The following is a 16,412-nucleotide window of genomic DNA, read 5'->3' as shown; positions in this document are numbered from 1 at the left end:
ATCATTTTTACGAACCAAACACTCCACCCTTGCTCCCATATACCACCTCTCGGCCTCTCCCTCTCAAGTCAAGAGGAGAAGAAAAAACTCCTCTCAATTGACTCCCTCTCGATCATTTCTTTTGCTCCCAACAGACCAAACACTCACACAAAGAGAAAACTCCCCAACTCAATTTTGCCTCCCTCTACACGTTTTCCTTCCACAAAATTAAACACAAAAAAGGAAGGACAATCGTTTAGGCTATTAGAGCTTGGCAATTTCATCAAAAACTTTGGCTAAGGGACCAAACTCTTCATTGAGGTATTTCTTTTCCTTTTTTCCAGCTTTTTTTTAATTAACTAGATTGAATGTTTGTGTGGTTGCTTGTTTGTTGCTTTATTTCACTGGTTTGGTTGTTGTTGTATTGGTGAAAATTTGGGAATGTCATAAACTAGATTAAGGAAAAGGAAATAATTTTTGTATATGCATGCTAGGTGTTTGAAAAAATGCCTAAATTAAAAACCGAATTAAAGTACCTATTATTGTGCATATTTTTTGTTAAAATAAATGATTACAGCTAGTGCAAAGCCTGAAAATGCTTGGTTATCCAAAATTTTGGAGTTTTTAAGTCTTAAAAGCATTGGAATAATTTTTCCTTATTTTTGGACTGTTTTGCTTTAATTTTGTCATATTGTTTTTTTTTTATTGATTTCAACTCATGGTTATGTTGTAAAAATCATATGGAGTGTTTTGGTATAAATTTTATAATTTTTAGTAGTGATTATAATGTTTTTAAAAAATTAAAAATTGGGCTATTTTTTGGCATTTTGGCCACTTTCGGGTCATTTTTGTAAAAACCAATTTCAAAAACGAATTCTACACGAAAAATCGAGTGAGAGGGTATATTTTAGTGAAATTTTGTGATCGGAAAAAATTCGCAAGCCGTCATGGCAGCCGGTGGTTGGAGCTTTAGCTGGCCTGAGTGGAGGAAGAAAACAAAAGAAAAAAGAAGAGAAGGAAAAAGAAAAGAAAGGAAAAGAAAGAAAATGAAGGAAAAAGAAGAAAGATGTTGGGCTAGTTTTTTTTTCGGTGGGCTTGTTTGTTGATTTTCGGTTGGGCTAGAGTTTTTTTTTGGGCTTTTTGTCCAGGCTTTGGTTTAATTTTCACACTTGGGCTCGTTTTTGTTTCATGTTGATAGCCTGTATTTTCTCTCGGGCCGGAGCCATTGGGCCCAACCAAATAAAAAGAAATGGCCATGGCCTTATGTCTTAAAACATCATAAACGAATTTGCACTTTAGCCTCTGATCTTTAGAGTAGTTTTACTGTGGCTTATAAAATTTTAAATTTCTTTCACTTAGGCCTTTAAATTAATTGCATTTTGGTCCCTAAATTTTATCTTTTATTTAATTTTGACCCCTAACTTTGAAAAAATATATTTTTAACATCAAAAGTTTTTCAATTTTTGCAATTCAGTCCCTAGTGAATTTTGACTCTCGTTATTATAATTGTTTCTTTTCTTTAATAGTTAATTATGTTACTTTTGAATATATTTAACTTGTAATTTTTAGATGTTCTTAAATTTCTTTACGTTTGACATATTAATGTGAATTTAGTATTTTTATCATTATTATTATTTTCAATTAAATTGGTGCCATGATTCTTTTATTCATTTTGAGTATAAATAGGGCAATTTGACTCCATTTAGTCACCACTTCAAAAGGGAGGTACCCCTATTATTATTTAAATGTCAATTACGTGCTCTTATGTGCTTCTACGTGCTCTTATGTGTTTATATTTTTATATGTTTTGTTATTTATTTGATTCAAATGTTCATACCAATTTTCTTATGTTTGTTTAGTTAATTTTATAATTATTTGAGAGATGTTTAAATACCTCAAGATGTAATAGATAGATAATATATTTTTTAAAAAATTGTAATTAGATAGAACAATGTAATAGATAGAATAAATAGGTTTATTTTATCATATCTTTCCCATTTTAGATTGTAATTAGGTCCCCTATTGTAATAGATAGGGTAGATAGGATTTTTTATTCTCCCATTTTAGATTGTAGCTAGATTTCCCACTGTAATAGATAGATTTTTGCATGTTTATATGGCTTATGTGTTATGTGCTTTATCCATTTTTCTTAGAATTTTTGCATCTAAATATTATGTTTATGTGTTACGTGTTACGCGCTCTTATGTGCTTAACTGCTTTAATGTATGCCTTATTTGTTTTACTACATATCATGAATGCATGACGTCACCATACTAGTCTAACGCTAGTTGTGACTTCTCTCTCCGTTTACTTGCTAGTCCAACGCTAGACCATTAAATCGTTCATGCGTTAGATTCATCTTTGTGTGACATTCATTACATTTTCATGCATATTTTTATTTTAGGATCTTTTCTGATTTGCATGATATTTCCTATTATATTATCCCCTACCCTCCATATGTGTTAATCATATCATTTAGAATTATACCTCATTTAAGAAATTGTAAAAAATAAGTTAGTTCATTTGCTTGTCTAGATTAGGAGCATTACTCTTTGAACATGGGAAATAGGCGATTATAACTTTTTTAGTTCAAATATTCCGTTAATCCCTATATAAGAAAATTATGTCACGAGTTTTTGCCCCTCATACCCATTATGCTGCATTCCTTTTCCTTTGATCACTTATACCTATGTATATAATTTTCTTTTCTTTTCTATTCTTTTAATTTCATCATTCGTATACTCGTGACCCCCTTCAAGGAATTATTTTGGCCTTCGCAATTAATGCGATTAGTATCATTTAAACCCTTGAATAGATATTTTGCCCATTTCAATACTTTCTATAAATTTAGATTTGCATCCATATAGGAAACATCCAAACGTGATAAATTTAAGGGATAGATTAGAAAAATTTTTGACTAAAGCTCGCAACTATCTTAGACTAGGTTGAAAGAGTGCTTTAGATTTGAGTTAATCGAACCTTTGCCTTCCCTTTCTTCAACTGTGACTCCTGAACTCATTTTCTCTTGTTTTTCAAAGACCTGTAGTTGTCAAAAAGGGTTTTATTTTATTTTATTTTTGTCAAAGATATTTTTGGGTGATTTGGTACACTCAAACTCAATATCAAGTGGCGACTCCTATTTTTTCTTAAAAATCCTTTTAGACTAAAATTTGGACCCAAACTGTCGTATTATTTAAAGTCCCATTCTAGGTTTTTTTTCACTTATTTTTAAGTAAAATCATATCTTTTTTAATACGATTTTCATCGCAAAAAATGGGGTTCGACAACTTGGCGACTCCACTGGGGACGTTGGAGAGTTCAAACACTTGGTTTAATTGTCTTTTTTCTTTGTAACCCTTTCACTTATCATATTTGGATGTTTTAGGTTGCATTTTTATTTTTTAGAATGTTTTACATTTCACACTCGTATTCGTTTCTCATTTTTTGTGTATGTAATGAATGGTTTGCCAATTACTTTTGTTTATTTACTTGTTCGTATCTCGTTTTGCATCTTGAGTGGGAGGAATATCACCTTAGAGCCTTCACGCATATTTTAATGATAATCATTTCTCTCAAAAGGAAGCACCTCATACGTGCATGCATTGCTTTTACCCTATTTTTAATTTTCTCGTGGGCACCATCCCATATTTCCTTATAGAATTATGATCGATTTCCTTAGGTATGCGGATGGTGTGCTATGTGCCCATAGCGATGCCTAAGGGATCACTCAAGCCACCAACCGAAGGCCTTGGGATTGATGACCCTTCGCCTCTTAGTCTGAAAGTTTAGGAGTCTGAAACCTTATTGAATCTAGATGCATTAGTAAGTCAAATCTTATGCATCCATATTAGAATTTACCTAAGATAGAGTCAACATTACCTAATTAGGAACATTAGACACGAGGGGAGGGATTCCACTTCTCTTTCTTTACTTTCCATTCTTGTATCATTTATTGTCCCAACGTGCTATGTGTTATTTGTTGAACTAATCTCTTCTTATTTTCTCTTTTTCTGCATACACAAATTTTAGAAATAAGAGTTCTGGTATGGTACTTGTTTAGGACAAGACCGCCTTCTATATCAAGTACGTTTAAATTTTATTTAATTGCATTAATAATACATATATGTATTGCATATCATTTTAGACTTACCCCGACATTTAAATGAGGTACTTTTAGGTCATATTTTAATTATTTCATTGTATATTTAATACATTTTAATAAATTGTCATCATGTATTAACTATAGAGGGAATGCCGCATAGGGAATCTCACGTTAGGAATAAGTCACATCGTGTCTCGGATATGTAATCCAATGAGATTTGCATATTTACAATTTTGTATTGCCTAAGGGGTAAAATCTCAGTGTAAGGTACTAAAAGTGAAATTTCTCCTTAGATGGCTCCTTGCAGAATGCTGAACTAGATACCTCGGGAACTAACAGACTGAAAAAATAATATGATATATGAGGTGAAAAAACTGTTCAAGTATGTAGAGCATTTATTGAATCTTCTAAATATAACCCCAAATGTCGCGATCATTCAAGCTTTACTTGAGTACTGGGATTCAAAAGGTTCTATGTTTTGACTTGGTGAATGTGAACTAACAACAACTTTAGAAGAAATAGAAAGATTATTGCAAGTACTTGGGAAAGGTTACCCTATGATGTACCTAACTAGTGGAACAAGAGAACAGTTTTATAGATTTTTGGGATTAAGGCAAGTTAGTATGAACCAACACCCGGATGCGAAATTGTGCTTGTTAGAGTTTCTGTGTGAACGATTTAGAGAAAGAGGATCCTATGAACAGTACTGAACCAATTTTTTCATAAGTAAAGAACAATGGGAAGAGAAGCGAGTGGAAGCGTTTGGATTAGCTTTGGTCAATCTGTTGTTGTTCCCGCAGAAGCATGGAAAGATCACCTTTTCCACTATCAATTTGGTTCAGAGTCTATTTTTAGAAATTAATGGAATGACCCCTATCTTGGTACCTGTAATTATTGCCGACATCTTCACGGCCGCTACTGGATGTCAAAAAAAGAGAGGTTTCTTCTATGGGTCAAATTTGATACTTCAAATATGGGCAATGGAGCATCTAGCGAAGAGGATGCTCAATCCCTTGGGATCTTGTCTTCCCACAGAGAATGGATCGAATCACACTGAAAAAGGGTCAAAAAGTATTATCAAATTGCATCTCCGAGTGTTTATCTCAGTCCGTATCTTTTGATGATGACAAAACAAATGGATGACACTAATATTCTCCAAAATAGATATTTTCAGATTTGGAGCAAAACTGGCTAACAAATGTTGAAACATGTGTCGGACGCACAAAAAGTCTGCATCGGCCGTCCGACAACTTTCGAGCAACTTCGGACGCATAAGGAACTCACTCTCGGACGTCCGAAGCAAATGAACCCAGCTATCTAAACTCACTGACCTCGTTCGGACAAACAATACCTGAGTACCGGACGTCCGACAAACGGTGCGACACTTCGGATGCAAAGTATTGAAGCACCGGACGTCCTAAACATTTCAAGAAAAACTTCTTCAACTCACTCCCTGCGATCGGACACGAAAAATCTGCCTACCGGACGTCCGACACCACCAACAGTTAGTTGACTCTTCAGCTGCCTTCTATCCGTTGACAACATTTATTGGAGTACTTTTTGGTCTCTTATAAATAGAAAAAGTCAACCACTTCAGAATCACTTTTGCACATTGAGACTACATCAGATCTTGAGTGATTCAAGTGTGAGAATATTCCAAAATGAAGATTTGTACTCTTAGTTGTGCAATTTTCAATAAGCTTTTCAAGTGTGTTTCAATTTCTTCAATAGTGTAGCTTTGTGAGGGTTATCTGAGTGATTGTAAAACTTTCCTGCTTGATCAAGTGAGACTTGAGGCAAGGAGGAAGTGATCCTTCCTTTGTACACAAGAAATTGGTTGTAAGTTGATCAACTTGAAGAAACTTGCTATATAAAGTGATATTCAAATTCAAGTCAAGTTTGAAACTTGGTTTGCTATTCCATCTCTTTACTTACTATCTTGCAACATAAACTGCCTATTTCTTCTACTTACAATCACTTCTGCTCATTCATTAATTGTTCCTTTGTGAGGTTCTTTAGAAAAAAAGGGCAAGTTCGTGAAAAAGTGACTTACATCTTGGCTAGTTTTTAAATCACCTAATTTACCCCTCTCTTAGATTGTCTTCGATCCTTACAATTGGTATCAGAACTTGATCTCTTAGAGATTAAGCTCAATCAGCTTTGGAGTAAAAATGACAACCAACAATGCCATGTTCTTTGAGGGACAATCAGTCACTAGACCTCCAATGTTCAATGGATCAAATTATGTGAGTTGGAAGGAAAGGATGATTATTTTCTTACAATCTATTGATATTGAACTGTGATTTATTGTCAATGAAGGTCCATATGATACCTCTATTACTGATAAAGATACAAACTGGCCGAGATCAAAAACAAGAAGTGACTTGACTGCTGAAGATAGAACTCATCTCACTCTAAATGCCAAGACGATGAATGTACTATATAGTGCTCTAGATTTAAATGAATCTATTAGAGTCAAGGGCTGCAAATCTGTAAAAGAGATTTGGAATAAATTTAGAGAAATCTATGAAGAAAGTGAGAATGTGAGAGAACAGAAAAAGTCCATTCTGGTCACTAAGTATGAATCTTTTAAGATGGAACCTCATGAAAACATTGACAAGATATATTGCAGATTCAATGATCTTATTAAGGATTTAGAAGTGCTTGAGAAAGATTACTCCCTACGTGAGAAAAACAGAAAAATTCTGAATGCCTTATTGAAGGATTGGGAGAGTAAAGTGACTGCCATTGAGGAAACCAAAGATATAAATACATTATCTATTGAATCTCTTATTAATTCACTGATTTCTTATGAGTTAAAACTCAAGTCCAAGGTATAGGAAGAAGAAGACACAAAGATGAGAAAGAGTATTGCTCTGAAAGCCTTACAAGATGAAGATGATGCAGCCTCCCTGGATGGAGATGACATGGAAGGTGATGACAGTGATATTGCACTCATCACACGAGACTTCAAAAGAATACTCAACAAGAGAAGATTCAGAAAAGGTGGACCTAAAAATTCCTTTGCGAATCAGTTCAACAACTTAAGAAACAAAGGAAAGTCAGAGTTCAACAAAAAGTAAACTGATAAGTGCTTTAAATGTGGCCAATCTGGATACTATGCAAATGAGTGTCCAATAAAGAAAAAGAAGGAGAGCAAGATTGAACGAAAATCAAAATTCAGCAATTTTCAGATCACCTGGAATGACTGCAAATCAGAAGGTGAAATCGAAGAAGAAGAGGAATCTGCCCAAGTAACTTTCATGGCCATTGGTGATGAAGAGCTAACTCCCAAACTGATAGTGACAGTGAATCTGATGATGATGTTAATTCATTTTTGAAAAAAATGCACAACAGTTTGAAAGAGTCCTATGTTAGGAACAAGGAACTAAAACAAAAAATCAACTTTCTGATACAAGACAATGCAAGTCTTTTTTGACAAAACAAATGTCTGAGAAATGAAAATGAGAGCCTGAAAAGGATTGAAAATGATTTGCATGCTGAACTTGATAGAAAAACAAACCTCTGTAATATGCTCAGAAATGAACTAAGCAACTTGAAAAGAAGAATGGATGATCTTAGTGATATGCTTCAACATAAGAAACAAAACTGATTTCAAAGGAATGACGCAAAATCTCATTTTGGCACTCATCAGATAAGACTGAATCAAAATGCAAATGAGTTTGCTATCCATAGGAAAAGGCAAGTCAGATTTATTAAACCCGTTCATGTGAATAACTCTTTAATTGAATGTAACTTCTGTTATCAATTTGGCCACATAAAAAGTAATTGTTATGTAAGGAAAAATATGAGAAATAGCATGAGATGCATGTAGATGGTCAGACATAATGCTAACTTTCAAGGATCCAAAAAGTAAAGGGTACCAAAAATTATCTTGCGGATCTTTGCATAGGTGAACCTGGTGAACACTGTTAAGGAATCAAAGTGGTTCATAGATAATGGATACTCAAGAAATATGACTGGTGATGCATCACAATTCATCAAACTCAAGCCAAAAGCAAGCGGAAAAGTGACTTTTGGAGATAACAACAAAGCCAAAACTGTTGGTATTGGTAATGTGGGTAAGAATGGTCAAACCTTTGTTCACAATGTTCTTTTGGTTGAAAATTTGAGCTACAACTTGTGAAGTGTTAGTCAATTGTGTGATAGGAATCTGTTTGTGTTATTTAAAATGCATGAATGCCTTATTCTTGACTCAAAGTTCAACACTATTTTCAAAGAAAAAAGGGTAAATGACATCTATATTGTTATCCTTGAAAAAGTTGATTCCTCTAGCCTTAGTTGTCTCAAAGCAGCAAATGAGGACCCCTGGCTGTGGCATAGAAGGCTCTGTCATTTCAATATGGATTTGCTAAAAGAAATTTTCCAAAAAGGATCTTGTTAGAGGGCTTCCAAAAATTAAATTTGAAAAAGACCGAATCTGTGATTCTTGCCAATTTGGAAAACAAGTTAAGGTATCTTTTAAACCCAAGAAATGTGTTTCTACTTCAAAATCTCTAGAACTTTTACATCTTGATCTATTTGGTCCCACTCAAACCACAAGCCTAGGTGGCAAAAGATTTTGTCTTGTTGTTATTGATGATTATTCTAGATACACTTGGGTGATGTTCCTTGCACACAAAGATGATGCTTTCAAAAACTTTATTTCACTATTTACAAAAGTTCAGAATCTGATTGGTTTGAAAATTATCAAAATAAGGAGTGACAATGACTCAGAATTTCGTTTCTGTGATTTTCCAAAATTTTGTGATAACAATAGTATTACACATGAATTTTCTATTGCAAGAGTCCCCCAACAAAATGAGGTTGTTGAAAAAAAAATAGAACTCTCCAAGAGATTGCTAGAACCATGCTTAGTGAATGTAATTTACCAAAATATTTTTGGGCTGAAACTATTAACACAGCCTGCTATACCATGAACAGAGTTCTCTTAAGACCAATTTTGAACAAAACTTCCTATGAGCTGATGTTTGATAAAAAAACCTGTTGTTGGATATTTTAAAGTCTTTGGTTGTAGATGCTTCATTCTAAATATCAAGGAACACCTTGGGAAGTTTGATACAAAATCTGATGAGGGAATCTTCTTGAGATATTGTGAGAATAAGAGAGATTTTAGAATCTATAATCATAGGACTCTAGTTATAGAGGAAGTTATATACATTACTTTTGATGAATCTAATGGTGACATTTCCATGAGTTGTGGTGAAAATAATGATGCAGGTGTTCAAGAAGAACTAAAGAGGCTAACAATCAGTGACCAAGGCACTGCTTCACCAGAAAATGATTCAAAGGAAGATGAAACTCAATACAGTCCAACTAGAGAAAACAACGACAGAGACTCTACCACTCCTGATGATCTTCCAAGAGTCTGAAAATTTGTCCAAAACTATCCTAAGGAATTCATCATTGGTGATCCATCCGAAAAGATCAGAACACGTTCCTCCTCCAGGCAACTAATAGATAATTTTGCATTGGTCTTACATTTTGAGCCCAAAAATGTTGTTGATATATTGAAAGATGAGAACTGGATTTTATCTATGGAAGAGGAGTTAAATTAATTTGAAAGAAACATGGTTTGGACATTAGTTGCTAGACCAAAAGATCATCCCATCATTGGCACCAAATGGATTTTTAGAAACAAAATGAATGACAAAGGTGAGGTAGTAAGAAATAAGGTCAGACTGGTAGTTAAGGGATACACTCAAGAAGAAGGAATAGATTTTGATGAATCATTTGCACCCGTAGCTAGGTTAGAATCAATTAGAATGTTTTTGGCCTTCGCATGCTTCAAGAACTTTAAATTATTTCAAATGGATGTTAAAAGTGCTTTCTTAAATGGATTTATTGATCAAGTAGTCTATGTTGATCAACCTCCTGGTTTTGAAAATGAATTTTACCCAAATCATGTTTTTAAACTTTCAAAAGTCTTGTTTGGATTGAAACAAGCTCCTAGAGTATGGTATGAACGTTTGAGTGGTTTCTTGATTGAAAATGGCTTTAAAAGAGGTATTGTGGATACTACCCTTTTCACTAAACAAAATTCACGTGATCTTTTAATTGTGCAAATATATGTGGACGATATCATATTTGGTGCTACTAATGAGAGCTTGTGCAAGGACTTTTCCAACATCATGCAAAAAGAGTTTGAAATGAGCATGATGGAAAAATTAATTTTCTTCCTTGGACTCCAAGTGGTTCAAACCCGAGATGGAACATTCATCAATCAAACCAAATACACCAAGGAGCTGCTAAAAAGATTTGGAATGGAGGATTCAAAGCAAATTGGAACACCTATGTGCACATCTACCGAACTTGACAAGGATGAAGAAGGTACAAAAGTTAATGAAAAGAAGTATAGAGGTATGATTGGTAGTTTGCTCGACTTAACTGCTAGTATACCTGATATTATGTTTGCTGTGTGCCTATGTGCTCGGTTTCAGTCATGTCCAAAAGAATCACATTTAAATGTGGTAAAAAGGATTCTTAGATATCTAAAAGGAACCTTGAATTTTGGTCTTTGGTATCCTAACTGTCATGAACTTCCTTTATGTGGATTTTTTTATGCTGACTTTGGTGGCTGTAGGGTAGATAGAAAAAGTACAACCGGTATATGTAACTTTCTTGGAAATTGCTTAGTATCTTGGTTTAGCAAAAAACAGAATGCTATTTCATTGTCTACAACTGAGGCTGAATATGTTGCTGCTGGTGCTTGTTGTGTTCAACTGTTATGGATGAAAAATACATTGAATGACTTTGGTTTGGTGTATGATTGTGTGCCTATATATTGTGATAACACTAGTACCATCAATTTGACAAAAAATTCCATTCAGCATTCTAGGACTAAGCACATAGACATAAAGCATCATTTCGTTCATGATCTTGTCCACAAGGGTACAATTTGTGTTCAATATATTTGTTCTAAAGATTAAATTGCTGATATCCTCGCAAAAGCCCTTCCACTGGATCAATTTGTGTACTTGAGAACAAAATTGGGTGTTTCAGAAAAAGTCTCTAAGTGTCTTTTTTCTGGTCTCTCTCTATTGGACGTCTAATGAGTTAGAACGGACGTCCGACAGTGTTCTTCATTCCTTTTTCAGAAACATTTTGATTCAGACGATTGTGTCGGACGCTTCACTTCGTTCGGCCGTCCGACACTAAAAAATTCAGTCTTATAAAGAAATTCTCAGCGTCATTCAGTTCATTTTTACCATGCATCTTGGACACAACTCTTCACATTCTCTCTCAGTTCAAAATTCAAAATTCGTCTCTCTTTGGAACAATTTCCAACAAATTACTCTGACCGACACCTTTTCACACCTATTGTGTGTTTATTGCACTTCATATCTTCCCCCGAACCGTCAAATACACTATAAATTCCAATTTCTACCCAAAACCCTAAATCACTAAAACTCACACTCTGTGGACAATTTGTGCATCCACTGTAGTTCACACTGAACTCTTTCACCGTTTGATACTCATTTGCACTACATCACACAACATAAACACCACTGCATTTCAATCATGGTGAGAATCAGAGGGGGATCCGTGAGTGCCAGACGCTCTTTCAAATTGCGTGATGAAGAGGATGAAGATGAAGATGTTCAAGTTATTGAACCCTACATCAAATCACCCAAGAAGAGAACCGGAAATCGTGGTGGAAAAACGAAACAGTCAACAAGAAAAAAATAGAATGCGCAGACCAGAGAGCCATTTGATGAACCATCTATTGAGCAGATGGAGGAACATCAATCTGAGGAGCATCCAGTGAATGACAACGAAGAGGAACCATTGCGGCCCACCAATGCAGATGTAACTGTCAACAAATCACCCAGGAAGGGTAAAAGGACTGCAAAAAGGAAGAGCATTGCTCAGCCCAAGGAAAAGCAAACTGTTGATCCTTCTGGGGATCAGCAGAATGCAAAAAAAACTGCTGAGGATCAGCACAATGAGGAACCATCTACCAGGAAATCACCAAGGACAAGGTATGGTGTCCAAAGTGCTGCACAATCTGCTCAGCGCAGTGGAAAAAGAAAGCGGCCTGGGCAACCTGAGACTCAAACTGCCACTGAACCCACTCCTCTACCCAAGTTCATCGACGATGAAGCCAGAGACAGGTTCGAATGAATTTCACAGAAGGGTTTCATCACCCAGAGGACCATTATCCCCTACGAATTCCCTAAGCTTGATCTTGAACTCGTTCTCAACCTGTTTGAATTCCAAAAATGGACCCATCTGTTAACCATTCCAAACACATACTATCCTGACATGCTCCATCAGTTTTTTGCTAATCTTAGGAAAGGCAGATCACACACTGATCTCATTTCTCGTGTCAACTCTGTTAACATTAAACTGAATCCTGACATTGTTAACTCTGTTTTGGAAACCAAAATTGAAAGTGATTTTAAAGGCAAAATTGCAAACTTCTTTTCATACGAGGAATTTCTCTCTGCATACCATCACTTTCATGCTGCAAAATTAATGACCTACTTTCAATCTTATTTTAATACTCCTGCTGAGACTAGATTGGAGGATCTGAACTCTCAGAATCTGATTATTTTCACCATAATTTCAAACTTGTTGGCGCCCACTGATGGCCACCGAACAGATGCAAATAAAATAGAACTTTACTTGTTCTACTGCTTTCTGAAAAAAATTCGAATCGATTTTGGCTTTGTAATGTGTAAGTTTTTGCTCAAGAGTTCTGACAGCCGTAGGAAACTGTCATATGAAAAATTTCTGACTCCTATTTTCAATCATTTTGAAATTTCTTTTTCTGGAAAATTCCCAAAAGAGAGTGCATCAACTGTGTTTTCAAAGGCTTATTTTGAGAGAAAAAATCTGAAATTTTTGAGGGTCACTAGTGCTACAAAGAAACTGTCTCTGAATCTAGGAGAAAAAATCTTCATGAAACCCCTGTCACCCCTAAGACTCCTCGTGACCAGTCAATGTATGTGACACCCTTCACCATTCACCCTTGAAAATCAGTTTCTAAATTTCCTTCATCCAATTTTGAGATCATCACTCTGCTTGAGGACCTCAAACAACATATCTTGTTTCTTGAAGATGGTTTGATGATGACCATGACTTCTGATCAACAAGCTACCTTTGTTGCCAAAAAGAATCTGCTCGTACCTCCCATTCCTCCTGAAAATGAAAATGCTCACCAAAAAGAGCCTAGAACTGAACAAACCACTGAGACTACCCCAACGTACCGTGCCTCCAGTTCTCAATCACAAGACAAGGGGAAAGCTCCGGTAATTGAAGAAGAAACTGAAGAAGAGGATGACGATGATGAGAATGAGGACACTGAGGAAGAAGACCCTGCTCAGTTTCGTTTGGTTAGAAGAAGGTCTGGATCCTCCAAAATCACATTTTAGGCACCCCTAGGCACATGCACCTCATGGTAGTTCATAATTAGTTCTTGGCATCCTTTGTGTTTTAAAATTTATGTGTTTTGTATTAAAATTTCTAATTTCTCTTTCACCGCTGGTCTGTAAGAATATTTGGATATTTTTGTGTGCTTTGAATTCGTGACTTGTTATTCCTATATTTTTTGGATGAATGTCTGACACTGTTGGACAATATTCTGGATGAATGTCTGTTGGTCAGTAATGAATTTGGTATTCCTATGATTTGTTGACTCATGATTTGTTGCATGAATACTGAGTATGGTTGATTTAATATGGCCATGGTTGATTTAATGATGACAAAAAGGGAAGAAATGGATTGAATATGAACTCTGTGTGAGGGGGAGTCAACTTCTTCTGAGCTGAAGGGTAATGCAAAGAAGGAGATGCATTATGTAAGGGGGAGTTTGTGTAAGGGGGAGCTATACTTAAAATTTCTTTTGCTCCATCTATTATTTTGTCATCATCAAAAAGGGGGAGATTGTTCATCTCAGTCCGTATCTTTTGATGATGACAAAACAAATGGATGACACTAATATTTTCCAAAATAGATATTTTCATATTTGAAGCAAAACTGGCTAATAAATGTTGAAGCATGTGTCGGACGCACAAAAAGTCTTCATCGGCCGTCCGACAACTTTCGAGCAACTTCGAACGCATAAGGAACTCACTCTCGGACGTCCGAAGCAAATGAACCCAGCTCTCTAAACTCACTGACCTCGTTCGGACGAACAATACCTGAGTACCGGACGTCCCACAAACGGTGCGACACTTCGGAAGCAAAGTATTCAAACACCGGACGTCCTAAACATTTCAAGAAAAACTTCTTCAACTCACTACCTGCGATCGGACGCGAAAAATCTGCCTACCGGACGTCCGACACCACCAACGGCTAGTTGACTCTTCAACTGCTTTCTATCCGTTGACAGCATTTATTGGAGTACTTTTTGGTCTCTTATAAATAGAAAAAGTCAACCACTTCAGAATCACTTTTGCACATTGAGACTACATCAGATCTTGAGTGATTCAAGTATGAGAATACTCCAAAAAGAAGATTTGTACTCTTAGTTGTGCAATTTTCAATAAGCTTTTCAAGTGTGTTTCAATTTCTTCAATAGTGTAGCTTTGTGAGGGTTATTCGAGTGATTGTAAAACTTTCCTACTTGATCAAGTGAGACTTGAGGCAAGGAGGAAGTGATCCTTCCTTTGTACACAAGAGATTGATTGTAAGTTGATCAACTTGAAGAAACTTGCTATATAAAGTGATATTCAAACTCAAGTCGAGTTTGAAACTTGGTTTGCTATTCCATCTTTTTACTTACTGTCTTGCAACATAAACTGCCTATTTCTTCTACTCACAATCACTTCTGTTCATTCATTAATTGTTCCTTTGTGAGGTCCTTTAGAAAAAGAGGGCAAGTTAGTGAAAAAGTGACTCACATCTTGGCCAATTTTTAAATCACCTAATTCATCCCCTCTTAGGTTGTCTTCGATCCTTATACTGAGTCAGTTTATTCAAGAGTTCGATAACTTGACACCCGATAAGATACAATGGATTTTGGATTGAACAAAAATTAGAGATCCGATTTTCATGACTATTCAACACAGTTTTATCCCCCTAACAAGCACCAATGGATTGGTCGCATATGTTCCGCAACGAGTCATGAGACAATTTGGGTATCCACAAAGAATTTCGATGATACAAGAAATTGAAAATATCAGATTCAACACAGTTGCTGAGAGTTGGAGGGTGGTATTGGAAGCTTGAAAAAATCTTCGTAGTTAGGAGAACCTACACTTGGATCAAATCAACAAATTGGAACCTAAGGTCATTTCAGAACATAAGAAGTGGATCAAATTGATAATAGAACAAGCAAGAGAAAAGTCACAGTCTGCTCCCACTAGCCCTGAAGAGTAGATAGACAAGTTGAAGAAAGAGCTCGAGAATTACCAATTATAACTTATAGTAGCCGACCATACCTTGACAATCAAAGAGAGAGACAAGAAAAATTGAAAAGTTGGAGAGAGCACGAGATGCATTTGAGAAAATGCAAGAAGAAATTCGGAAGCTTAGTATAGAAAATTCTAGAGAGTCTTAACATATACTAATTTTGCAAAACATGAGGATTTTGTAAAAATGGTCAGGCAAACCATCAATGAAACTGTAAAAAATGATTGAACTTGTCAGTATTTAATGAGAATTTCTATTTTAATTTTTACATTCACTTACAGGTTTGAAATTGAGATTTTACCCCAAAGGTATTGCATTATGTTAAGCCGACCCTTGCGTAAAAAGGGCTCCCCCATAGGACATGCTTCCGAATTATTTAAATATCTACTAACTCATGTCTTTTTCCTTTTTCTTGAATAAATTATAGCAATTTGACAGAAAATCCATTCTTGAATCTGTTTTTTTCTCTACTATCATGTATTCTTCACAATAGTTACCCGTAGAACCCCCATCATCACCAGGTCCCCAAGTGGAGTTTTGAGGCAACGTGTAAACATGAGTTCAATGCCAGAAGCTTCAGATAGATCTGCCTTAGTTGTGTCATCGATTTGACTGCTTTAGGAGCTCAGTTAAGTGAAGTGTTTGGTAAGTTTAATGAATTGAGTGATGAAATGACTGCACAAATTGCGGTGGTGTCACGAATGACCAAGAACCTGTTGATAATCACCTACCTGTACAAGACCATCAACCGTCTCACACATCTAATATCCAAACAACTTTCGTTCCACCCTTCACTAATCCTCAACAATACCTTTACTCGACTGAATCAAGACCTTTTCTATGTGCATCCGAATTACATAATGATGAACCCAACCACTAGTCAAATCCCTCAAACCATTCCGCAAGCTAATCTGAACATTCTTCCCAACCTCCAGGGACACCACCACCATAT

General features: G+C 35.7%; 1 long non-coding RNA gene across 1 annotated transcript; it reads left to right on the top strand.

Moving 5' to 3' along the window:
• LOC140006078 (uncharacterized) lies at positions 1-9,488 on the top strand. Its single transcript, XR_011813674.1, has 2 exons — positions 1-300; positions 9,323-9,488. It is a non-coding gene; the product is annotated as an uncharacterized lncRNA (long non-coding RNA).
• The last annotated feature ends 6,924 nt before the right edge of the window (positions 9,489-16,412 follow it).

This window comes from Coffea arabica, chromosome 4e (genome assembly GCF_036785885.1).
Source record: "Coffea arabica cultivar ET-39 chromosome 4e, Coffea Arabica ET-39 HiFi, whole genome shotgun sequence".
Taxonomy (NCBI): Eukaryota; Viridiplantae; Streptophyta; class Magnoliopsida; order Gentianales; family Rubiaceae; genus Coffea; species Coffea arabica.
The sequence above is the reverse complement of the archived record's forward strand: the minus strand, read 5'-3'. Positions and strand labels throughout refer to the sequence as shown.